The sequence below is a fragment of the Desmodus rotundus genome, chromosome 10 (assembly GCF_022682495.2).
Source record: "Desmodus rotundus isolate HL8 chromosome 10, HLdesRot8A.1, whole genome shotgun sequence".
Taxonomy (NCBI): Eukaryota; Metazoa; Chordata; class Mammalia; order Chiroptera; family Phyllostomidae; genus Desmodus; species Desmodus rotundus.
The window spans coordinates 80,545,822-80,573,435 of NC_071396.1; the positions used below are offsets into that span (position 1 = coordinate 80,545,822).

Here is a 27,614-nt window from a genome sequence, read left to right on the forward strand (position 1 = left end):
ACTGTAGTTGTTAGCGCTGGGGGGCATTACCATTTCCTGTTTTTATCTCTCAGCCCAGCTCACTTTTTAAATCTCTCTTCCCTATTACATCTTAATGATTTTTTTTGTGATATCCTTTTCCCTACAAGGATCTTGACTGATACAATTGGTTTCATGTATTATCCAGTCTAGAAGTGAATATTTCTCATTGTTTCAAGAAAATTTTTGTTTGTTTTCTCTTATAAAGTGGTTTTGCTCAATTCAAAATTCAAATAAAATCCACATATTATTTCCGGTTGTCATTTGGGTCACAAATATTTTTAGTAGAATTTATACCCTCTTCGTATTTTTCTTTCCTATCATTGTATGAACCAGGGTTAGTTATCCTGGGCAGTGTCGTCCATTTTAGACTTTTCTCCATGTGAAAGTCACAAACTTAAATTTATTTGTTTAAATATATTTGTAGCTTCTAAGATAGATTTTTCTTTATCTAATTTAATTGTTTTATTATTAAATACATGAAACATGAGCTCCCAAAATTAATGCTATATATCAACACATTTTCAGTGAAATCTTGCTTCTTTCTGTGTCTTCTCTATGAGATTGTTATATTTCTGTATAGATTTTTAAAAATTAGTTGTTTGTTTCTCCTTCCAGTGACTTTTCCCACCCCCAATTTTCGGATCACCATTTATTAAAAGTCAACTTTTTCCTCTCTAATATGATATAGATATTATTTATACATTTCCAAATGTACTTGGATATATTTTGGACTTTTATTTTTTCCACTGGTTTATGTGGTATTACATTTTTAAATTATAGAAACAATAATATGACAACATATGGTAAGGAAATATCCTTTTTATTATGATACTTTAAAAATTATGTTCTAAATGTTCTTGCTTATTTGTGTTTCCACATTAATTTTAAAATCAAATAGTCTGTTTCCAGAAAAACAACTGTTGATATTTATAGTGTTTTAGAAATGTGTTCTCAAATTTGATAGTACTCCTTTCAAAAGGTGGAACTTCATTCTTCTTCTTTTGAGTGTGGGCTGGACTTAATGATTTGACTTTTAGTGAATAAACTATGTCAAAAGTGACAGAATAGCAGAGCAGATGTCTGCTGCCTGGGCTATGTGTTCAGGCAGGGCCAGGGCTTGTTGGTTGGACACAGTCTCAGGCTATATGATGAGACTTCAGGCTGGGTTCTGTGGTTCAGCACCTGCTGGCTCTACTCTACTTTTAGGTGATGATGCTTTTCTCCTGCTTCCATGAACCTGCCACATGCTATGTTGCATGTTAAGGTGAGGTCACTGGTTGTCCTCCTGCCTGGGTGAAGAACAGAGCCATAGGCCATGACAGGTACTATGGGCTGGACTCTTCCAGTGGGGGGTTACTCTTTGGGCTCCCTGATGAGATGAAGCAATAGGGTGTGCTCAGCAGTTGATGAGGCTGCTGGCTTCTCTCTCTGTCTGAGCTGAGCCCTGGGGTGAACTTCATGGCCACCCAGTTTCTCAGGCCAGGCTTCCTGACCAGGTGGACTGATGGCTGTGCTCAGCAGTTGTCTTGAAAATTCTTTTAATCTCTTGTTTTCATTTCTGTTTCCTTTTTCATAGATTTTCTTTTCATTTTGCATTGACTTTTATATTCTTTGGTATATAATCACTTATATTTTTTGTATTTCAGTTTTTATTTCATTTTTTCTTCAGTTCTATTGGTTTTATATCTTCTTGATGTCATCATATCATTTTTGATTTTTTTCAATTAAGATGTGTGCTTTTATTCTAAAACTGCAATTGTTTTCTTAATTTTCTTAACATCTTTTAGCTCATTTTCATTTACTTTGCTGACACATTTTTCTAGTGTATTCTCTTTGTATATTGAAATGTCATTATGATAATTTTAATTATTTTTCTTATTAATGACTATTTACGGTTTACATCATACAGCCCCCACACCCCAATATTTCAATACTATAGATTTTCTTAGGCTATTAGAAAGATGTTCTTGTGGAGAGCTCCTTGCATTGAGAATTTCCTTTCTGTTGTTATGTGAAATACTCAAAATAAGCCTTCTGTGTGGTTGCTTTTCTGTCTTTTATATGTACAAATCAGAAGTATTTTCTTCTTCAGCTGTGTGCTTTAGCCCTCAGCTACGTATTGCTTTCTAAGGCAGTGCTATCAGACTTAATATTGTAATTTTGCCTGTATACTACTTTCCAGGATTTCCTTCCTTTGGTTGCTTCCACCCTCTATCTGAAGCTTCTCTCTCTCTTTTTTTTTTTACTCAGTGTTCCTGTTCCACTGACTTTAGCATCTCTTGCAAATAGTGTTCCTTGAGAATAAGGCTTTGAACTTCTGAAAATGCTTGCTCTCTATTTCTCAAGGGCTTACCCTGGCAAAGCTCTGTTTGATCTTCTCACATTCATAAGCCATGTTTACTCTCTGTGAAACCTGTATATTGCAAAGACAGTGAGGCTCTTCCCAGATCCTGTACTCTTGGCTTCCATAGGGTCATCTCACTTGGGCTGTAATTATTTTATAGTGAAGTTTAGTCTTCATGGCTTATAGGATAAGTGGGTATCACTCTTTCACTCCTCAGTATTCCATCCACATAGTTGTTATTCTATGCAGAGCACACACCTGTTGACGGTTTGGCCACATTCATGCCTGTTCTGAAATTCACAGGATTTCTTGTCCCTAGTTTTTTTCAGTATATTGTTCATAGTTTTGTTTTGTTTTTCTTCTTTATCACTTATGATTTATTATTTCAAACAATTTGGGGAGTATTTTATTTGTTAAGCATTTCTTTATTTCTTTATGCATTTATTTATTTTTATCTTCACCCAAAGAAGTGTTTCCATTGATTTTAGATGGAGAGGAAGGAGAGAAAGAAAGCAAGAGACACAGTGATGTGAGAGGTAAGCATCAATCGGTTGCCTCCCATGTGTGCCCCAAACAAGATCAAACCCGCAACCTAGGTATGTGTCCTGACCAGGAATCAAACTGGCAACCCTTCAGTGCATGGAATGAAGCTCCAACCAACTAAGCCACACAACCAGGGCTAGGGAGTATTCTAAAAATACTTCCATCACCATCATATTGTTAGTTGTTGGTTTATTTGATGTCAAGAGGCTTAAAGTTTTGTTTATGTAGTGATGTTTTTTTTAAGGAACGCTGCACTTGCAATTTTCTTGAAGACTTGTATTGTGTTTTAATCACAATATTTCAGGTAGCATGGTAAGTGGTGTGGTTCCTGAAATTCAGTATACACTTAGTAAAAGTTTATGAAAGAACTTAATTTTCACTGTAAGTCTAAATATCACCCATGTTTGAAATGGTTGAAATCAGTGATTTAGTCAATCTCTTTATCTGAACCACATTGAAATGTTGCAGAGATACACTTATTTTGGTGGCTGTGAAAATGTACCTATCAGACCTCCTGCTGGAGAAACATAATTTGCTGGCATCCCTAGGGTCCTGCAGAATGCTTGCCCTGAGTCTATACATCCTTGGTGGGCTGCTCATAGCCAATGACTCAGCATAGTGGGGCTACTAATGCAGTGGCTTCCCGTGAGATGCACCACTTCTCTAATGGATGACTTTGACTTGGGGAGTCCCAGTCCACCTGGCTGAAATGGTCTTCGAACTCTGCTGCAGTTGGAAACTCCTTCAACCCAATCATTTTTCTTTTCTTCTGTTTTTAAAGATTTTATTTATTTATTTTAGAGAGGGGAAGGGAGGGAGAAAGATAGGGAGAGAAAGATCAATGTGTGGTTGCCTTTCGCATGCCCCCTACAGGGGATCTGGCCCACAACCCTTACTGGGAATCAAACCAGTGACCTTTTGGTTCACAAGCCTTCACTCAATCCACTGAGCTACACCAGTCAGGACTTCTTTTCTTTTCTTTCTCCTTTCACAGTCATCAAACCTGCATCATGCTCTCTCCCCAGATAAATCTCTAACATGTCTCATCTTATCTTCTCAGCACATCTGCGTTAACACAGAATGCTCACTAACATTCTTTTCTCTTCAAGGGCCTGGGAAGATCAACAGAGATCCACAACAATGTATATTTGATACATAAATTAGTCATTTGACTTAGATCAACTGTTATCTGGTTTGCAGTTCACATCAAATAGTCACAGAGGGAAAACTGTGTATAAATATAACATCTGTGTCTAAATCATCCCTGAGGCCAATATGCTACTTTGATGGAAATATTAGTACAAAATCAAGAAATGTCAATTCACGCACCTGGTTGAATACTATTGCTGCAGTTCAGTGATAGGAGACACTTCGGTCCTTGAAGGTGGAATTGAAAGGGCACAGGCTTTAGAGTAACGAAAGATGTGTTCACAGGAAAATGTGTACATGACAGAAAACCCAAGGCTCCCTGGAGTGACCAGTAATTAATCCATTCATTTCAATATAGTTTTCCAAATCTTAGCTTATGAAAGCCATCCGATCTAAAGTATTATGACCCCGTATAATAGACCGTCTTACAAATTCTCAGTAAAATTAGTTGATGATAAAGAGAGAAATTACATTGATTATGATTTAGAAACTAAACTATACTATAGTTGTTAGTTATATAGTGACTTTTTTTTATATGTCAGACAAGAAAAACATCTTTAAATTAATGGTAAATATTTTCCACATTTGTTTTACTTGGCATTGCTTATATAAGGAAACTACCACATAAGCTACAAAGAAAAATTCATTAGAATTCATTAATTTTATGAATTCAAACTTTTTACAGTATGAAAATAAACCCTATTGACTATGAATTTCTTTATGGTCTTTTTCCTTTTTGAACCTCAGTCTTCAGATGGCTTCTCATTTTGGAGTGAAGGTGTATATTGAATGGGATGAAGCTACCCATAGTTTGCTATGTATAATGCACACATTTTTGCCCAAATTTTTGAGGGAAAATTAAGGGTGCACATTATACATGGGTAGTACTAATTCTGTAACTATATAAATGTTTTTAATTCCTTTATTTATGCTTATGTGTTAAAAGTGTAACTCTAGAGAGCAGTAATGATATCCAAAGGCAAAATAATACTCCAGAATACAATAATTGGTTTTGTTTCTAAATTGAATTAAATCGTTAAGATAAAAGATAATTTTCTTGAAATTTTGGCCCAAAACATGGGTGCACATCATACACAGGAGCACATTATACACAGCAAAGTATGGTAATTAGAAATGATGGAGCTAGTTGGAATCCTAGATGAGATTATCAACCTATAGAGCACTTATATTCATAGGGTGCAATTGTGCATAGGTTTGTGATGTTTGAAAGATCTCATCAGTGATGTGGATATGCACTGGGACCCCCCTCTGCACGGGGACCCAAACACTGACCTACCCACCACAGGGAGGGATCAGAGCGGCGTTGCCACTGGTGTCAGGCCCAGGTGGATGAGCCTCACCCTCCGACTCCAGAAGTTGTGTAATTGTGGTGATTTCATTGCAGGAAATAATTGGGGCAAGTATTTTATAAAAAAAAAGGAAACCTGGCTTATTTTACCACTCCACATGAACTTTCTTATATTCGGGTTTCTGTTTACCTTTCGGAAATGAGCCATATCACTTTTGTATAGGAAGCACCCATGGAAAGTGGGACTGGGAAGAATATTGACATTTAAGAGAAAGAAAGGAAGCGTGGCAAAGTATATGTTAAGCCCAGAGCACTCGAAGACTATGATAATCAAGAATTTCTCCTCCCACAATCAGTAGAGCATCATTTTCTTTCTCTTACCCCAGTTACTTATAACCTTAGTCAAATTGTAATTTGTTGGTTATGCATTCTCTCATCTGGCCTCCTTCAATATAACAGGTCTTTATCTACCAGTTCTCCAAAGTTCAATACAGTCTTCCATTGCTTTAAATATACTTTGTTCCCATTACCTACTTTTGTTTGATTACTCTTATCTCTACTGTGATTATAATTTTTTGGCTGATGAAATTAACCTTTTACTCCAAACAGTCTGTGTCCCAGTGACAATCCATCAGTTCTTTTTATTTCTTTGCCAGTTGTTTATATATTTCCTTCCTATCTTGTGAAGCTAACAAGAATTTCCGTTTATAAATGAAATCCTAGTTCGTTGCATGATTTGAACTGTTATAAAATAGTGACTATAATTTGGGCATTATGCAAAAGGGGAATGTCTGTATATTCTGTGCAAAGTCTAGGTTATGTTGCAGAGTAATGATAGGCAATGAGAGCTAATTTCAGAAAGATTAAAATAGTGAAGCAAAGCTGTAAAATTCTAGTGTTTCTGGTGAAAGCAGGTATTTTCCCCCTTTATTAAAATGATGCTCTTTTTGCCCTGGCCAGGTGGTTCAGTTGGTTGAAGCATCGTCTCATGCATTGAAAGGTTTCCAGTTTGATTCTGGTCAGGGTACATACCAAGGTTGTGGGTTTGACTCTGGTTGGGGCATGCATGGGAGGCAACCAATCAATGTTTCCTTCTCACATTGATGTTTCTCTCCCTCCCTCCCTCCATCTCTCTGTCTCTCCCCCATTCTCTTCCATCCCTCTCCTCTCTCTCTAAAATGAGGAAAAAAGACATCTTCCAGTGAGGATTTAAAAAAAAATCTTGCTGTTGTTTTTAATATAGATAGAAATGGAAATGTCTATTGTGACATCCCCTTCCTTTCATCTTTTCAGCGTTGAACTCTCTCCTGCTACTGTACTGGGTGACAAAGCCTGTACTTGGCACAAACAGAGAAAAGACAATTTCAAATTATGACTAGGTTTATTTTCTTCTAAGTATCTGTGTCTCCGACATTTTAAATATATGCCAGCTCATTCTTCATGGTGCTCATATCTGACACTCATCTTTAAAACACCGATCCTTTTGCTATAGTTTTCTTAAAGAAAAGTAGAAAGAATGATACATGAGATAATGCCCTAGACTGCTTTCCGGTGTAGCAGGAGCTAGCATGCTGTTTGAATTTTGGCTGCAATATGGTAAAGTCTGCTTGCTTTCAGCTATTCAAAACCATTTATGTTTTTCATGCCAAGTTGGGTAGGTTTATATTTCTATTTTTCCCATTCTGAATGAGGCTTTTCAGATGAATTATGCCATCTCTAGGCTACTGCATGGGAAGGTCGCTTCTAAGCTTTTTAAGGAGTTCATATACTTCAAAGAAAGGAATCGTTCCTTTTTACTTACACTATAACCCTTTGCTTTTCCTCTTGACTTGCAGTAGTAGCTTGTGCTAGGTGCCCTCATCTGATAGTCAGTAGATTTTCTTTGAGAAAGAAAAGTATCACCTGAAGCAAGCTCCATTTCAAAGAAGTAATTTCATGAGCCACCATCTGTTGACTGACAAAGCACACACAAAATAAAAAAAAAAAATCAGGAATTGATTAGACAATTTAAACCCTGGCAGGCTGAATCTACCTATACCGTTGTTCTCTGTGTATTCACAGCGCCAGCCAGTACGTTCTAGTCCACATGTTATTTATTTATTTTTACCCTGAAGCACTAGCACTGATTGCAACAATTGAGTGACTTGGTTGGCAAGGCGAGCTGTGAAATAACAAAGTCTGTGTCTGGCTGGTCATGTGGATAATACTGAAAAGCACCAGCCAGCTCCTGCCTATGGCTATGTCAGCTGAGCTATTCAGAAACATTTTTTCTCTCATTGATTTTTTTAAAAAAAAATTTATATGAAATCAGAATTGGGACCCAGCAGGTTTGGAATGATGCCAGCATCCTGTTGAGTCAGAAGAAAAGGCTGAGAATAGGAAGTATATTGACCCAATTTATTGGACAAAGTGCAAGAGAGGCGACAGAACAAGCTGCTAAGGTGTGTGCTCTGCGAAAGCTTTTCAGAACAAGAGATTTGGGACAATGAACTACAAATGAAGCTGGTGGTCAGGGTCAAAGGAAGTCCCTTCAGTGCCTTTTGATAGAACACCTCCTTTTGATTGCTGGGCAGAATAGAATCTTCTCATTCTTGCTATTTTTTATACTGGTAATTGCTAATGCTTATTTGGAATAATGAAATTTCCAATTGTTGTTTTGAATGAAGTGACTTTGGGAACAAAATTAATTGCTGTATTCTTCCTTTGCATACATGATAAATTTACATATAAAAATAAATGTAAGGCTTTAGAATATGCTCTCTCACTTGCAAAATGTATTAAAATAGTTTAATAGTGCCTTAAAATAGTTTCACATAAAAGACTTAAGCTACTTACTATGTCTTGTCAAGGCCTTTATAATTAAACACATTTCATGATATGTTAAATAAATGTAGTTCAAAGCTTTGCTCTTTTCTGCTCTTCGTACTATCACACAGCTGATGTGTAAGTTCAAAAATCTACAGTGACTTCCCTGGAAACACTCCTGTATGGACGTTTGACCAGATCTTTCCTGGTGAGCAATCCTTCTGCGTGCACGCTGGGAACTTGGACACAAGCATGGATGTGAAGCAAATATTTGGGGAGTGTTTAAATAAGAAAACAGTGATCACGCAAAACCAACATGTGTTTACAAACAAAAGAGTTGTAAGAACTAGACCATTTACCTCATTTTAGATAATGGGGCAGATAAATTACATCCCATCTGGGCAGAGTATTTTATCCAGTATGTAAAGATAATCTTTTGAGCAAGAAGTCCATAGGAATATTAAGAAAAATCTAGCTGGTTGAATTATCATAGACTAATAGTGCTGATGAATGGATTAATAAACTAGAGGTGACACATGAAGGTTCAGAACTCTCCTTTTGTTCTAACCCAGTTACATATTTTTAGTGATAAGTTTAATGCTTATCAAATTTTCAGGGGATTCATAGTGAATATGTTATATTAAAATTTGTATTTTTAGAAAGATCTCTACAAGGAATAAATGATTGAAATTAATAAGATTAAATTAGCAGAGATGATGTAAAGTTTTACATTTAGGGAATAAAATAATTGTGTGAAGACAGGATTTGGGAGGCCTGGCAGTCACAGTATATGTGAAATAGTCGTGCAGGTTTTATCTAAACAGAAGATTAACGCGAACTATCAGTGTGATGTGTCTGCCAGAAAGACCATTGTAAGCACAGGAGTGGGTGCAGCTGAAGCCTGGCGAGCATCCCCATAATGCTCCACTATATGTGGAACATGTTGTCTAGTTCTCTTTTCTGTCACGAAGGGGCATAGGCATGTGAGAAATTATTCCAAGGTACAGAAAATGAATTATGAAAATTTTAAAAAGTCTTTCACTATGTATTTGCTCCTTTCATCTAAAAATGTACGGTATTCAACCATGCAAAGCATTTTCATATATTCACAGTATCACCTAAGGTAAGAGCATAGGTTTGGGGAGACAGTGCTGGGTTTGATTCCCAGTTCTGCCACTTCCTACCTGTGTGACCTCGGGCAGCCTATATCATTTCTCTGATGTTTACGTATTTTCTTTAACTGTAAAATGAAAAAAAATCATTTGTACTAACTTCATAAGGTTATCATTGGAGTAAACAAGTTAATTATGTAAATATCCTAGAATAGTACCTTGCATGTGAGTTACCTAACTGTAAGCTATTATAGTTTACATGTGTTTTGAATGTCATACTTTTTGGTAATAAATAGTAAAGCTTACTTTTTTGAGTGTATTGTGCCTCGGTGGGTTATTAGCAGTGTGACCTCAAATAATTCACTGAAAGAAACCCGTTGGCTGTCCTTTTCCACCTATAAAATGAGTGTGCTTCTGTAGTAAGCCTGTTGAGACCTTTGTGTGGATTCAGAGCGCTGAAGAGAGAGAAGGAAAGCATCTGATGGCCCTAGAAGAGGTTGTGGGACAGTTTCCTGGTGGACTCCCAAGGCTGCCTCTAGTAGCATGTCCCCAGTATGGCTTTTCACCTTCCATATCCTGTCAGTTCATGCAGAGGAAATCAATTTCTCTAGCCAAAGATACACAGTATCAGAACTTCTGAGACCCATTAAAAAAAACGGAATGCCAATTTCTTACTTTGTAATAAGAAAAAACAAAGTACCACGCAGGCTGAAATAAGCAAGCAGACAAGCCTGTTAATTTCACCCTTATTGGCAGAACTACATGGAAAGCCAAGCTACAGTTAAAAAGATTTTCAGATGAATGTGGAACTTGAATCACGGGAGTAGGTTATTTGAGTGTTGACCTAACGCAATGAAGATACCCTGACGCATCCATCTTCACAACAGTGTCAGCACTGCACAGGGGCTATAACACTTGGAAACCGCGAGCTAAGACTGCTTCTTCCCGGGTGTGTTCTTGAATCAGTGCTTAAAATGTTCGCTTCGGTGATTCCTTGTTCTTGCTGACATGGCTGACTAATCTTTTCCTCTGAAGGATGCTTAACAACTGAGCTAATTGAAAACAAAAAGGAAACTCTCTGTGTTAGCATTTCCTTTCCTAGTTGGACTTCAGCGAAGAGAGGCAAGTATCGTAGAACTAAAGAAAAATTGTCCTTATTCTACATTTTCTCCCCAGGGGAAAATTCACTTTGAGGAGAGTTAAGCAAGGGCCCTGCAAGAGGGAAATGGGTGAGTGAGATTAGTTCTTAGAGTGGAGGAGTTCTCAGAGTCCCCTGCCTTGGACACTGGTCATGATGTTAAGGGTGTGCTGTGTCCCTGGGATGTGCTCCCTTGCAGCCTCTTAAGGGGCCGATGGACCTCTGATATTTCACAGGGATGCCAGTGGCCTGATAATAGCTCAGGCCTTGGGACTGTTGGTGAGAAATTTTCATACCCAGACCACACATGGGAACATAAAACTGCCCTGTAGGCTCAGACAGTGCCAACACAGTCCTAAGTATACTGGAAATCAGAATGGACCTGAATGTTCTGGTTTATCTAAAACCCGTCATACTCTTGCATTATATTGGAGGGGTGGAGAGGCGCCCTCCCCCGTAAATATTACTAATAGCTTATATTTAATCAATCAGATATGTGTGTGGAGGCTCAGAGTTGACCGATCCGATACTGCAAACTGAAAAGATACATTCATTTCTATTTATGATAATTTTAAGCCTTATGTAGGAGTGTACATTTATCTTACTCCTCCATTATTTGGAGAAACCCTCTTGTAGAATACACATACCTAAAACATGGACGGGAGACACATACCCAGTCTTGCCATCCAGAGAGCTCTTCATTCCGGGCAAGACTTACAGACAGAGATGTCATTGAGTCATGATAATACCATTGTTTGCTGCCATTGCAGAAATTAAGTGCGGGATACACAGAAGTTCCTTTTCCAGAGCTGGATAAGAGGAGTGAGGGGCAGCCCTGTGAAGGCCTCCTGAGAAGTTCTAACTCTTACTGAAGGCAGGGAGCAGGTCATGAATATGTTTCTGAAGGAGAGGCTACACTTGACCTTTCTTGAAGAAGGAGAAATTACTTACCAAGAAAAGAAATTTACATTTACAAATTCCATTGGCTCTGAGGCAATGCAAACACTTGAAAGTGTTTCATTTGAACAAATAAAATCTGTACAAATATGTATGAAAATGACATTATTAACTCAGTGAGTTGTTTATTACAGTAGATTTAAAAAAAATTGGGGGAGATCCATTCATATTGTCTCAACCAGAAATCCAGCTGACCAAAGTGGACAATTATGAGAAGGCTGGCTTAGATTATGGATGCTGTTTCTGATTAGAAAACTGTCCATAGTTACCTTCCCCCTTATGAGACTTCAACCTAAAATATCATTTTCTTCGCAAAGCACTAAATATCTGAGCCAGTCAAACAGAACTATATTCAGGATATAATTTACTTACCTATTAGAATGTAGGGAAGTAATTTCTATGATTATTATTTATTGGCCCATTGCTTTATTTCTCTTTAGTCTTCTCTCCTTTGGAAGAGCTTACCTGTCCTAAAGAAGATGAAACAGTGAAATGACGCAGAACCTGAAAATTAACTTTGAAGCTTTTGGATTCTGTTATGAGACATTTCCCCTTCCTTTGCGATGATTATTACTTATTTTCTTATTGAGTCAAATTTTATATTGCTGATAATCCCAAGGTTTAAGTAAGGTAGTTGGATGGGTGAGCATTAAAAATCACAAAAGTTAGTGCAGGTGAAATGGCTCACTTCGAAGCAGTGAAGGCATGCAGTCACGAAGGGACTGATGAGAAGCCGAGGTGCGAAATGCGATGAGGCCTGTGGTTGTACAGTTTGCTCTCAGATGACTGGATACTAGGAAACTTTATATTTAAAAACTGGTGAGAAGAACACAAGGGTGAAGATTAGAGTGTGGCATATATCTGTAATATACTCAGATTATCAGAAAGTACAGACAGAGCTGGGAAATACTTTAGAAAAATGGTGAGGCAAAGAGACACATTTAAAGTCTGTTTACAATGAGAAAAAGAGCTCAACTTGTATTTTGTCTTCTTGGTCAGGAAGTCCATGGTTTCCATCCTTGCGTGATCAAAAGCTGGTTGCGGTTCCCACAGTGGCTCCTGCACTGACCGCCTCACCTGAAACCCAGCGAGGTATTCTTGAGGACTCCATCTTGTTCTTGTCCTACTGGTATTCATTTAAATTAGTGGCAACGTACCTCAAAGACACTGAATTTAGGACAACTAAAGAAGTTAAATCTGAGAATTCTTTGCAGTTAGTGTATCAGGAACGATGCACAGTGTATACAAACAACAGGGACAGGGCATGTGGAGCTCGAGATGTGAAGAGGAGAATGAAAAATGAGGCGAGTCATAAGCCAGTCAGAGAAAGGGAATGACTATCTGATTTCTCCGCTCCTATATGGACTCTAATGAACAAAGTAAATAACATAAAAACAGACACATAGATGCAGAGGAAGACTGAGAGCTGTCTAAGGAGACCAGGGCTGGGGGCCTGTGTAACAACTGTGAATGGGATTTAAAAAAGCCTCATAGACACAGACAACAGTATGGTGATCACCAGAGGGAAGAGGGTGGGGGAGATAGGTAAAGGGAGGGCTAAATGGTGACAGAAGGAGATTTGACTTTGGGTGATAAACAAAATACACTATACAGGTGACATATTATAGAATTGTACACTTAAAACCTATATAATGTTATTAACCAATGTCACCTGAATAAATTCAGTAAAAGTTAAAAAAAAAAGAACAGCAACAAAAAAAGGAGGAGAATCCCCCTCCTCAGCCATTCTTGGCCAAGGGCTTTTCCAATTATCCAGTGAGAAAGAGTGTTTATACAATCATATGTCTATATGTAAGGGCATTTTTTTAGTATTTTTTACAAGCAATTCATTTATGTGAATAATAATTGATTTGTTCATTTAATGTTAATACAATAAAAATGGTCATTTAATGTTCATTCAGTAGAAATGGTGTTGTACTTGGGGTTTTCTATGGCATTTCTATCAGTGTATTCTATGATCTATGTTGTTGTTCTCAGAGAGTTCTATAGTAATGCACATTTTGGACCTGTTGAATTAAATAAAATTATATAAATTTGCATGTGGGTTTTTTTTTTTTTTTAAAGATTTTGTGTATTTATTTTTAGAGAGGAGAGGGAGGGAGAAAGAGAGGGAGTGAAACATCAATGTGTGGTTGCCTCTCTCATACCCTCTACTGGGGACCTGGCCTGCAACCCAGGCGTGTGCTGTAGACTGGGAATCGAACTGGTGACCCTTTGGTTCACAGACCAGCACTGAGCCACACCAGCCAGGGCTGCTTGTGGGTATTTGTTTTAGGGATTTAAATACATTCATGGGAGCCTTTTACAAATATATTTTTTGTAAAAACTGTACCACATATCCCTTTTGACTAGAGTTCTATAGAACTCACTTTGGGAAATATAGAGAAGGGTAAATATTTAAATTAAAAGTTCCTAATAAACTTAATATCTTAATATAGCACATGTAATAAAGGAGAATTCAAAATATACAAAATGTTTAATTCTTTAACAAATACCATATTTATAAAAAATAAAAATGAAAAAGAAAATGTGAACTGTTATTTCTTAGAACTATTGACAGTGAAATAACTTGGCTTCACTTAACAGCCAGAAGTAAGAGAGAGTTGTTAATTGAGTTAAGAAAAGTGTTTGAAGAAAATATGATTCCTTATATTATACATAGATATATAAATTGCACCTTAAATTGTACAACGAAACAAGTGTTCTTATTTGAGTTAAATACCACATTTTACTCTTGCTGAGTCATTCCAGTGACTGGCGCCTATTGCAGATGAAGCTCCACAGTGCCCTTCTGGTCTGGAGAGCCCTGAGACCATCGTTACGCTGTTCCCAGAGCGCTGTTTCACGAAAGTAGCTCTCCTTCCCAGGGAGACAGACATACACACGACGCACACACAGATACACATGCACACACAAATATACGCTTATTTTCAAACACGCATTTCTAAATTTGCTAAATTAAGTGTATACAAAATGGAGACATTAAATTTCATTGAACACCTCCTTTATTTTGACTTTATAAAATCCTGGTTAAAGAGCTCTGTCAGGCGACATTGCTCATTATGAGAAGAACCTGAACAGGGTGGACTCCGCTGGTTTTCTCGGTCACTGTTCGGGCCTGCAGAGTGAACAGTCACCGTACGTACCCACTTCAGACTTGCGCCTGACATGAGCCCTTTTCCAGGTCTGGATATGTAACCCTTAGTAGACTCTGTCTGATTTCAAATATTACAATTTCATATGGTAGACCATAATGGAATGTTAAGTTACTTAATGTGCTATAATTTGATGTACATTTCATTCTTTTCCCTCTATTCTACTGGTGGTACTTTCGTAGAATCCTAAACCCATCTCTCTCTTTACCTTTGAGAAAATCCTGTATTATTTGTTGAGCATTGATCCCTGTCTCTGGCTCTCATGGAAGAAACGTCCACATTGCCCTGGTCTGTGGAGTGTGTTTGCTGGAAGCACCTTTGAGAATGTCAGAGATGATGTCACCACTGTTCTGGGAAGAGTGTGTTTTCCATGAACTTACATTGCTTTTTCCATACAGCACTGATAATGGCAGTAAACACATATTAGTCAAAGGCAAGATTTTTTAAAACTAAAAATTTTATGGTGATTGATTTTAATTTTAAAAAGCAGAAATGTCTAGAAGTCTCATTAAGGCAGTTATAGCTTTTATAAGATCATTTTTTAAAGTAATTGGTAATGCCCTTTCCCAAAAGAGAAACAAAGTATGTATTCTTTAATATGATTCATCATTTTCCTGAGAAGGCGATATAAATGTATAATTGATTTTTATTTTTTGAGCATCTCATAATTGTAATTTACACATACAATTCCCACAGGCATATGTCACTGACAGATGGTATTTATTAAAAATTCACATGCATTCTTGAATGGCTTAAGCGTCATTCTGCTTGAGGGCCACCAAATGGATTAGATGACCTTTCAAGGTCACTTTACTTATAACTTTCAAGAATATGATCTGGAATGTCCCACTGTTTGAAATATATGTATTTTAAATATATCTACAAGTCAAGCAGGTTTGGTTATAAGTGATATATCTCCAACTTGGATTCAAGTAATAAAAAGAGCACAAGGCATTGGCCCGGTTATAAAAGGTGTGGTCAGTGTTGGCATTAGAGACAGCTGGACTCGAAGACTGGAATGCAGTAAAGTCTCCTTTTCCTCTTTTTTCTCTGCTCTTTCTTCGGGTTGCTCATTCTCTCTCAAGCGGATAGACTTCTTCCACATGACAGGGGCCACGAATCCAGAAACTGATAGTTCCGTCACCAGAGAGAAAAGAAGCCCTTCCAGCCAGCTGTGTTTAGGAACCCTGGGCAAGGTTTTGATTTGTACAACTTGAGCTCAGGAGCAATCAGTGTAACCAGCAGTTTAAGTATTAAATTGGTTTCCCTGAAGTAAAATTTAGAGAAAAAAAACTGGCTTCCCTGGGTCTTGGGCTGTTCACTAAATCACGACTTTGTTTATATCAAGATTGAGAGAGACAAAAGGAGGTTCCTGGAATTTTGAAACTGCATCACCCCATTCTCCAAGCCAAAGACTTCATAATGACAAAAAGTCAAGCAACAGTTTCAAGAAGTTGCAATTAAACTGAATGTTCACTTTTTCCTATTAGTCAATGAGGATGATTTCTTTCCTACTGTGCGCACCCCCAATCCCAGGCTTCACCAGAAGTCAAAACCCTTCAAGATGTACATGATCAACTTTATGTACCTCCTTTCGGTCTGGACACCCTATAACCTGAAACAATTTCACACACTCCTCTGAATACTATCCTTTATCTCCCCACTACCTATATACACACTATGCTCTCTGGAACTCAGGTTCTGTTATCAGTAAAATTGTGTATCATCATTAATCATCTTTAATGTCTCTAAACTTTCCTTCCTTATCTTGGTCTTATTAAAACCTGACCATCATTTGAGGACATTGAATTCTTTTTTAAATTATACTTTATTGATTATGATATTACAATTGTTCCAATGTTTCTTCTTTTGCCCCCCTCCACCCAGCAGTCCCCACTCCCTCACTCAATCCCAACTCCATGGTTTATGTCATGTCCATGGCTCATGCATGTAGGTTCTTCAGCTACCCCATTTCCTATACTTACATCTCCATGTCTATTCTGTAACTTTCTATTCGTACTTCTTAATCCCCTCACCTCTTCACCCATTCCTCCTTACCTCCCTCTCATCTGGAGACCTTCAAAACACTATCTGTGCCCATGATTCTGTCTCCGTTTTTGTTTGCTTAATTTGTTTTTTAGATTCAGTTGTTCATAGACATGGATTTATTGCCATTGTATTGTTCATAGTTTTTGACTTTTTTTCCTTAAATAAGTCCCTTTAACATTTCATATAATAATGGTTTAGTGATGATGAACTCCTTTAGTTTTTTTGTCTGTGAAACTCTTTATCTGCCCTTTAATCTAAGTGATATCTTTGCTTTGCTTTGCTTTGGGTAGAGCAATCTTAGCTGTATGTGCCTGATTTTCATGACTTTGAATATTTCTTGACAATCACTTCTAGTCTGCAAAGTTTCTTTTGAGAAATCAGTTGACAGTTTATAGGTAACTAACTGCTTTTCTCTTGCTGCTTTTAAGATTTTCTCTTTATCTTAAACCTTTTGCATTTTGCTTATGATATGTCTTGGAGTGTCACTGGACCTTACAGGACACCTACTACATTAGACCATGCTACCCAGACAGGGAATTATAGAAGTTGTACCCAATACACAGAAACAAATACAGGGAGGCTGCCAAAGTGAGGATACAAAGAAACATAACCCAAATGAAAGAACAGATCAAAACTCCAGGAAAACAACTAAACAAAATGGAGATAAGCAATCTATCAGATGCAGAGTTCAAAAAACTGGTGATAAGGATGTTCAAGGAACTTAGTGAGAACCTCAACAGCATAAAAAGTATCATTCGGAAAATAACGCACTAATTGAAATAAAAAACTATTTACAGGGAAACAATAGTAGACTGGATGAAGCTGAGAATCAAATCAATGATTTGGAACATAAGGAAGAAAACAAACAAATGGAACAGCCCCCCCCCAAAACTAAACAAAACAACAGCAACGAAAGGCAATGAATCAGAATAATAAGATGAAGAAAAGAATCTAAAAAATGAAGATAGTGTAAGCAACCTCCGGAACAACTTCAAGCATTCCAACATTCTTATCATAGGGGTGCCAGAGGAAGAGAAAGAGCAAGAAATTGGAAATTTATTTGAAAAAAATAATGAAAGAAAACTTCCCTAATTTGGTGAGGGAAATAGACATGCAAGTCCAGGAAGCACAGAGAGTCCCATACAAGATGGATGCAAATAGGACATTGAATTCTTCTACAGATTTCCAGCTGTTTTTTTTTTCCCTCCCACATCCCACATGGCACATTGTCTAGAGATGATATAACTATTCTTTTTTTAAAAATTACCATTCCAAAATTATTTAACAAGTCTTATGTTAATGTTGGGGACCTAGTTGGAAACTGTGATTTTCAACACAGACCTCTGGATTGATGTACTTGAATACATTGAAATGCAAAATATCTGTGAACTATCTGGCCTTGTAGTAGTAGTTTATACCTTTTTGACAAGAGGGTTGTATTTCCACTAGCTTAAAGATGATGAAAGGTCTTCACCTTGAAAAAGATGTCCCAGGAACTAGAATGAATGTATAGCATGTACTGAACTGAGAGGTAAAATAATGAGCCAGCAAAGCAAGGAAAATTGCTGTACCAAGAAAGAGCTGAATGACCTAGCCAAGCTATACTGGCAAGAGTCTGAAGATGTCTATAAGATTGCATCATGAGAATACTAGATCAAGAGGGCCATTTTAGAAGATTGGGTAAAGAAATGTTTGTGGGTATAGAAGCACTTTCTAATACTTAATATTTAATTATGTGACAAGGACCTGGAGCTAACATGTTGATAGTTTCGGCTCTTGAAATCTTGGAAAAAGTAATGCCCCCCACCCTGAGTTAGAAAGGCCAGAACTGCTGTAGAAGATGGTAGAAGAAAACTAAAAAAACTCATATAAGCAAGGCTGACATCTTTCCTCATGGTCATGTTCAAAGAGAGAGTACTCTGCCTGGCAGCATCTTAAGAAATGCATGAGTACAAGGGCACCTGCACCACTGAGAAGCTACGTTGGCAGCTATCTTTTAGAAACCAGACCTGAAAGTAGGAGAGGATCTCACAGAACTGGGCTCATGCCAGTGAAGAGAATTATAAGATCTCAAAATCACAGAAGCCAAGTGGCAGCACATAACCATCACAAGCAAACAGCATTCCCTGGGAATAGACTTTGGGATGGAAAAGTTAGGGCAAAAGGTTTATTTCCTTGCCAATTTCCCACTATTGTATTATAAGCTATGAAGACAGAGACTTGCCTGCCTCCTTCCTTTGTATAACTTCAGCACAGAAGATATTGCTGGACTCATTAAAGACTTCTAGTAAAGGTTTGGAAATGAGCTTCCTGAAAGTGTGGGAGTAGAAGGATATAGATGCTGCTGATGCTGGAGTCCTTGTGAGATTTTAGCTATTCAGGTTTGTAATTTCCATGCCATGCTTACAAATATTTGGCTAAAAATGACTGTGTGACATTAAAAATGAAAGGCAGGTTTATACATTATATCCCTTAATAAAGACATCTGTTTTAATGTTAAAGTGTGAAAACATTTACTTAAATTAAGCTTGGTGTAAAGTCTCTTTTAAGGGGCATGGTTTCTGAGCAGAAAGCCACAAGGAAATCTATCTCAATGCTGGTTAAGCACAACCACGAGGAATCACTTTGTGAGATGAGATAGTTGTGGTGAGGGTCATTTTGTTCCAGTTAAAAAAGAACAAAAGCCTTGAAAATTAAGGAAGAAAATGCTGAGATACCTGGGTAAATATCCTGATAAAAAGGATAGGGAATTTCCATCAGTATTTCTCAAACTATGTTTCTTAGAACATGAGAACCTTGTGAGTGATTAGTCATGTGTAGTGTTCAAAGGGTTTATAGTTGTATCTAAGTTTGAGATATGGTGCTGTTAGCATAATGCTCTCCAGATCCATCCATACTGTTGTGAAGGGTAGGAAGTCCTTCTTCCTTTGTGCGGTATAGTATTCCATTGTGTAAATGTACCACAGTTTTTTGATCATTATGCTAAGTGAAATAAGCCAGGTGGTGAAAGACAAATACCACATGATTTCACCTATAAGGGGAACCTAGTCAACAAAACAAATAAGCAAGCAAAATATAACCAGAAACATTGGGAAAAAAAGAACAAACTGACAGTAACCAGAGGGGACGGGGGAGCAGATAATGGGAAAAAAAGGGAACGGTTGTCAAGGAACATGTATAAAGGACACATGGACAAAGCCAAAGGGGAGTAGGATTGAGGTTGGGAGGTGGGGATGGGTGGGGCAGAGGGAAATGTTGGGAGGGGGGATGGAGACAACTGTACTTGAACAACAATAAAAAATAAAGTAAAAAAGAAAGAGAACTGGTGCTCTGAGTTTTATATTAGATGCAAGCTAAAGGCACATAGTGACTTTTTGACCTTTAAATATATTATAACCTTCCAAAAAGACTGCATTTCTAATGAGTAACAAGGTTTCTCATAACTCCTGCTTTTGTAAATGACTTAGGGAAAAGAAGATCTGAGATTGATTAAGAAGAATTAAGACTAAAAATAAGTCCACTAGATTTTTGAGATGTCTTTACATCTTATTTTAAATAATTTTTAGTAGTTTATGATGCTTCCTAGGTTCTCCTTCAGGCACTATAAGAGATGCAGAGATCAATTACTATGGGGTTTATCTCATGAAGGATTTTACACTGTAATAAGTTAGCCATGATGTTATATTTTGTTATTAAAATCATCAAGAGAAACACCATTTATAACATTTATTGTAATATGCACTCAGCTAATCATACTTATACAAAAACAGTCACCTGGACAAAGAGTACAGTATTTCTACATTATTGCCACCTGGCTATCAGCTTGCTAAAGCTTTTGATATTGTATGTAAGAAAAAAAATAATCTTATTCAAAATCTCCACTCATGTATTAAAAATGATCAAAAATGTCATTTAAGCTTTTTCAGCTGGCAAAAAATAATCAAGTGAAAGAATTTGTTTTTGGCAAGCTCAGTATTCCTGTTTGGTACTGCTTTCCCACTCCCCACGCCCCATATATATGTATGTGGTCCACCCTCCCCCCTCTACTCCTCAGCGGACTTGATCAAATCGTTCATTTACATCAAGGTGTGCATTATAGAAAAGAGTATTAAAACATGCCCTAGTCTTGGGATTTTCATTTTTAATTAATGTTTTTAAGAGAATGGTGGCATTTTTATAGAAATCAGTGGATAAGGAAGATAGAGTGTCCTTGGATTGTATTCACAGCCCCAAATCTCATAATGTTAGCACTTTCTTCGATGTGTAAGTCAATAATACCACTCAAAGTGTGTGTTCTAAGTTCACATTCAATTGCTTCTTGGCATTGAAGGGATTTTGCTGTGGGCTTCACCTTATAAAACAAAGATTCACTTTAAATGTCTCAGAGTAGGAAAATTTAAAGGGTAGCACTGTAGAGAACCAAGTATTGAATAACTAGTAGCTAGGCAACCAGAAGCAACTGTAAAAAAGGAACTTTTAGAAAAGGTCAAGGAGGTATTATCTAAACACAAATTAGTGTTTTAATAAGACAAAGTATTATTCTGTGTTTGTCAGCGAACCTTGCTTGTGATACTTAGGTTCTCTCACACACACCTTTGTATCAAATTCATTATGTCAGATTTTCTTCCATCGGGTCTTCACTTTGATTGCCTGGGGGCTCTTTTTGATAATTCGCTTGGCTCAGGCTGCCTTGATAACAACTATAAATTAGTATATTTTAAGTGCTGTCAACCTAAGAGTGAAGTGCTGAACCTAATGGGATCATTAAACACCTTCACAACCTCTTGGTGGATAATTAAGCCTGTGGGATAATACTTGGCCCCAGGCCGACAGCAGGTCCAGCACCCTGCTCATGGGAAGTCAAGTGCATCTCCTGAGTTAGGGAAAAGTAAGTCCAGGGTGGTTAAAGTCCAGTATCTACTGGGGCTCATTTGCTTGAAAGCAAGACATTCTATCTTTTAAGACTTTATGAGCTAGTGTTTTATTTGGGTTCCTTTCTTTGCTGGTAATACGAGACCAATTCTTACTGGGAAGATAAGAACATTGGAAGGTCTCCAAGCTTGAGGAGAAGAATGGGACTAGATAGCTGAAGCAATCAAACATTATTCTAATATCATTGCCTTGTTATGATGTCTGATAGTTTTTGCTTTCATCACAACCCCCTTTCATCTACTTCTTTAGTCGGTGGCACCAGCATCTGGTAGTTTTCCTGCTTTTCATCACATAAACCGAGGAGCCAAGGAGGCATTGAATTCTTCAGTCCCAGATGAAACATTTCTAGCCTTCTCATATTGGCCATACTAGGTTCAAGTGCCCACACCTGAATCAATGAGCATGAGGTCAAAAAAAGTAGACAAGCTACTGTGAGAATTATAAAACGCATATGTGGCTGTGTGAATGGAATTGTAAGAGGTGAATGTGAAGGAGAGACCATATAATTGGCATCCACTTTACCTTGCCACCTTACCATATCTTTTAGGTAAAGATGAATCACCTCATTTTTTTCTAGAAATATATAGCTGCCTCAGGCTATAAAGAATATAATAGCCTTATGTGGGAATTAGTTTTCATTTTCTTCATCAAGTGTAAAGTGGCTATTTCTCTGGGGAAAAAAATCACATTTCACCAAAGACAGTGAGTAACAATGGAGAGAAGTTGCAGCAAACGCAGCAACCAAAGAAACAGGCGTTAAGATGACAGAAAGATGCAAGCCATAGATATTTATCCTGCCCTTACGAACAGCTTCTCCCATACCTACAGCTAGTGATAAGCACTAACTCTTCCTGAGACTTTGTTTTGCTATATTCATAACGTCACAATTTAAAGAACAAGTAGTAATACTCTAGGTACTGCTACATAGTCATACCTTAAACAAACTGAATTAGACTGACCTCAAAGTCCAAGCTTCTGATGCCATTTGTGTGAATCTAGGAAGAGTGTTCTCTTCCAGAAATATGGTTTGAAGGAGTTTATTTTTACTCAGCAATGCTACAATCTAGACTAAATTAGACAACTTTCTTGTTTGATTATGCAGAGTGGCTAGAGAAAGTTTTTACACAGAAAAGTGATTTTGGATCAGTTTTAGAAGGAGTGGCTGCCCACCATAGCCACGTAGAGCATTTTGATCTCAATTATATAATTACGAGCATAATCTCAGACAAAGATAATTATACATGTTGGAAGGTTTCTTTGAACTTATGTACTTTGGTTTTTGCTAAAACTGGGTAGCATGTAAAAGCCACTTGAGTGTATTGAGGTTATGGACAAATAATAACTTTCTTATGCTTTAATCTACATTTTTCCTTTAGAGTGTGGTCACTTGGCAAAAGAGACATACGAGTCCAAGAGTGCATAATGACAAAAGTGCAATCTTCCAACATGGAAGATTTTTCATTTGCCTAGAGTAAAGGATAACATTATGTCCAAAAGAAAGCCAGTTGTTTGCCACATAAATCTAGGGGACAAATGTTCAGCCTCTATTCAAGTCACCAATATTGAAATAATGACACTCCACTTACTGTCCTAGGCGGGTCTGCTTAAAATACTTTCTCCATGCTTATTTAGCTCTTCATCTACTGAACACTAAAACATAGGACAACACATATAACATTAACAATGACAAGCCACATGTATATGTCAAAGAGGAACAAATTAGAAGATCTCTCTCTCTCTCTCACACACACACACACAAAAGTAGACCTATATTAACAGAATTAATCACGTAAAATTTTAACCTTACTTTCATTTTATTTTTTCATCCTCCAACCTTTATGCCATTCTCTCCAACAATGCCTGTATACACTGTTGCTATCAGAGCAAAAGCTATTTTGGTTAAAGCTTTCATAGTATGTTTGGCTCCTGTGACTCTGGATCAAATCTACTTTAGGAGAATGTGGCTAAAAATGTGCCAACTCTCAATTACTTTGATTCCTAAAGATGTGGTATTCTTTGTGTCTCAAAGTATTTAGTCTCTCAATATTAGATGCAAGTTTTTCCTCACAGACATCTGAAGTTCAGTGTAGACCTATTTTGACATCTTATAATCACATATTTTCCCTTTCTTCATCCACTCATTAGAAGGAATGTCTTGGAAGGTTATTCTGTCCTGTCCTTCATCCTTCTTCCTTGTGTCTCATGCCCTAAATACTCCACAAATTCCAGGAAGCATCCTCTGTCACCTTCTTATCTCCATTTTCCCAGTGGTGGAATTTGAGATTCTGCATGACCTATCAGTCAGCTCAACTCAGAGGCTGTTGTTCTCAGACCTATTTACTATCCTTTTAAATCAAAAGAACAGTATTGTTTTTAATACACACTCTTGATCTACTTTCTCCACAAGAGCATATAGGCTTCCCATCTGAGAGTTTCCTGCTTCATTCCCTGATAGTTAAGTGATTATGATCTTTATTCAGGCTAAAATAAGAATTACTTTCAAGACAGGAAGAGTCTACCTAGTGCCAGTGGAGAGAATAGTACCACAAAAGCACTCTGTGCCGTAATTTTATGAATCAAAGAGTAAAATGCCTGAACTGTAGCTTCCTGTTCTTTGAACTCTAGGCTTTTTCATTTAAAACAGATTTGGTTCTCTTCCTCTTAGGTTGGCACTCTGGCAGAATTCTGCATTAGAAACAGGGATCTATATGGAGATAGAGATTATATTTCATGTTAAAATATGTTTGTTGTTGACATTTTTTTGGCATAAAATGATGCCACATTTAGTGGAAGTTTAGTGTGTTCCAGAAGTTGCTTAAAATAATTTTGACAAGGAAGAAATGGTGGTATAAAGATTATAACAAAGAATAAGTTTTTAAAGATTAATGTATTTTAGCTCATAACTAGAGGTAAAAGAATGTGGGGTTTTAGCATGCTAGTTGTTAGGTCTCTAACAGTAGCTGGGCCTCTCTGCAGATTTAAATCCAGATGGGACTGACACCGAATCTGCAGAATACCCCATTGAATCTAAGTGGGGTACTGGTAATATGGAAGACTCCTGAAAGAAAGAATTCATTTTAGAAACCTCCAGAACATTTGACTCTTCAAAATAATTATTTTGTTTGTTGGTTGGTTCAGTTTATTCTTAGACCTCTTGCATATTCTTGTGTCTACCTTAGAAGGATGAAAATGTCCCATCTGAGGAGAGATTTTGACAAATGTCACATCTTAAGGATGTCTGTAAATAAGAGCTATCCCATGACTAGCTAACCATAGAGAGACCACTTTCAAGAACGTTCTCACATTAATGAGCCCATACTGAATACACATGAAGTCTCTTTTTCATGAACTTATTTCAATTATCATAAGGCATTTCAAGCTTCACTGGGATATTTGGGAAACTATACATAGATTAACTTTTTTCCTAAAGTTTTAAAATTCTTATCTCTTACCATCATAAATTAAATTACTTTAATCTTTGTCTAAATGAAATTGACATTTGGCAGGCAATGATTTTCCTGCTTAAATGGAGGTGCCATGGCTACTTGACCAGCGCTGCAGAGAGAATTCAAGGATCAGATAAAATAGATTGTCTCTAGGTTTTCATCAAAACCCGATATCCTGTTATCATAGAATTGAGGCTACAAGGTTTTCAATATGAAACACATTCATTGCTTCCTTAAATCTGCAACCTGAAACCAAAGCCAGAATTTTAAGTCACAAAGACATCACTGATAGCACATGGGAAATTTTCAGATGTGCCAGGGGATTTAAGGAACATTGCTTCCATTAATCTTGCTGAAATTCTCATGACTAAATCCCTATGCATTGCTTTTAAGATTTGCTCAAAAATGTCTTGCCATACAAGGTATGGGCAAGTTATTCATTACAGCTTTTACTTTACAGCATTCTGAAACTGTTTCTAAGTAATGTAGCACTGACTTTCCTCTTCTATAAAAGATCATAAAATACTTTTTGCCTAAATGAAAGATTTGCTTTTTGATAACATGAACTTTTACAAAGTATGGAAACTAGTTTTTATACTGAGCTTGACTGAAAGGAAAGTGGTATAAATAGTGATAAAAATAAAAGAAACTATAGCAGGTCTATTGATTTGTACTCAAAAAATGACACAAGCAAGTTAGATTTTTTATTGCATATATATGTATACATATATTCTCAGAATATGAGAATTTGCATGTACTTTATTATCTATGTATTTATCTATCTATCCATTGATTAGGTGCTGCAAATACCAAAATTATAATACAGAGAATGGTTTATGGTGTACTGGGGAGATCAAAACCCAAAGTATAGTAAAGACACGTAACAGGGGACAGTGGAACTCAGCCTTGGTCGCTGGTGCTGTGCTTTCTGTGCACTTCACCTCTCTTTGCTCCTGCCCAGTCTGCTGCTGTGGCCCAGGCTGATGTTGCACTGATTGAATTGGCTGTCCTGAACCAGAACTTAATTTTGAACATGAATGACCACGGTTTTGTGGTTTGTGCTGTTAATAGGTCAGTCTTCAAAGTTGATGATTTCTTGGCCAATGAGGCAAGGGGAACCAAAGTGATTGGTGCTCACTTCTTGGAGGAGATGGTCTCCAAGCTGAAGAAGGTTCGTGGATCATAGTGCTTGTGAAGGCTAGTCAAGCTGTTGATGATTTCATTGAAAAATTGGTAGCATTGTTGGACACTGGTGCCATCATCATTGATGGAGGAAATTCTGAATACAGGGATATCATGAGATGATATCGAGACCTCAAGGCTAAGGGAATCTTGTTTGTGGGGAGCCGCGTTGGTGGTGGAGAGAAGGGGGCCCAGCATGGCCCAGCCCTTATGCCCAGAGGAAATGAGGAAGCCTGATGCCACATCAAGACAATGTCCAGGGCATCACTCACTTCAAAACTAGGAACCTGAAGGCCCTGCTGTGACTGGGTGGGCAGGAAGGAGCAGGACACTTTGTGAAGATGGTGCACAATGGGATCGAGTATGGGGCCATGCAGCTGATCTATGAGTCTTACCACCTGATGAAGGGCATGGAGCACAGTGACCTGGCACAGGCATTTGAGGACTAGAATAAGACAGTGCCAGACTCATTCTTAATTGAAATCCCAGCCAATATTCTCAACTTCCAAGACAGTGATGGCACTCCGCTGCAGACCAGGGACAGTGCAGGGCAGAAGGGCATGTGGAAGTGGACTGCCATCTCAGCTCTGGAGTATGGTGTGCTGTCACCCTCATCAGAGAAGCCATCTCTGCCTGATGCTTGTCATCGCTGAGGGATGAGAGGATTCAAGCTAGCAAAAAGCTGAATGGGCCTCAAAAGATCCAGCTAAAAGGCAATAAAAAATCATTCCTGGAGGACATAGGAAAGGCCCTCTATTCTTTCAAGATAATTTCTTATGCTCAAGGCTTTCTGCTGCTAAGACAGGCAGCCACTGAATTTGGCTGACCCTCAGTAGGGTGGCATTGCCTTGATGTGGAGCGGGGAGGGCTGCATCATCAGAAGCATATTCCTAGGAATGATAAACTATGCATTTGATCGAAACCAGGAAGTTCAGAACATACTGCTAGATGCCTTTTTTAAGTCAGCTGTCAAAACTGCTAGGACTCCTGGTGGTAAGCAGTCAGCCTAGGGGTCCAGAAAGGCATCCCATGCCCTGCTTCACCACTGCTCTTTCCTTCTGTGATGGCTACAGACATGAAATGCTGCCAGCCAACCTGACCCAAGCTCAGCAAGATTACTCTGGGGCTCATACCTATGAACTCTTAGCCAAACCAGGAAAGTTTGTTTACACTGATTGGATGGACCAGAGGGGTAGCATGTCATCGTCTTCATACAATGCCTAATTAGACTTGGGTCACCCACCATGATGCCATAGACAGAAACATTTCATTTGCCACACAGCACTGCTTACATGGCCCTTTGCCTTACCTTCCACTCAGATTTTTTAAAACAGTGTCATAAGAGACTCCTGAAAAGTCACCCCAAGCTCACTTGGGGAGTGGTTCTGTGAGAACTGTTGTGCCCTCTGACGTTTCTTCCTGGGAGAGATGAAGGATTGTCACATGCTCCA

The 27,614-nt window shown here is 37.8% G+C and overlaps 1 pseudogene; it reads left to right on the forward strand.

The window, feature by feature from the left end:
* The window catches only part of LOC112322902 (6-phosphogluconate dehydrogenase, decarboxylating pseudogene), a 46,218-nt pseudogene extending 18,831 nt beyond the window's left edge, over positions 1-27,387 (forward strand).
* The last annotated feature ends 227 nt before the right edge of the window (positions 27,388-27,614 follow it).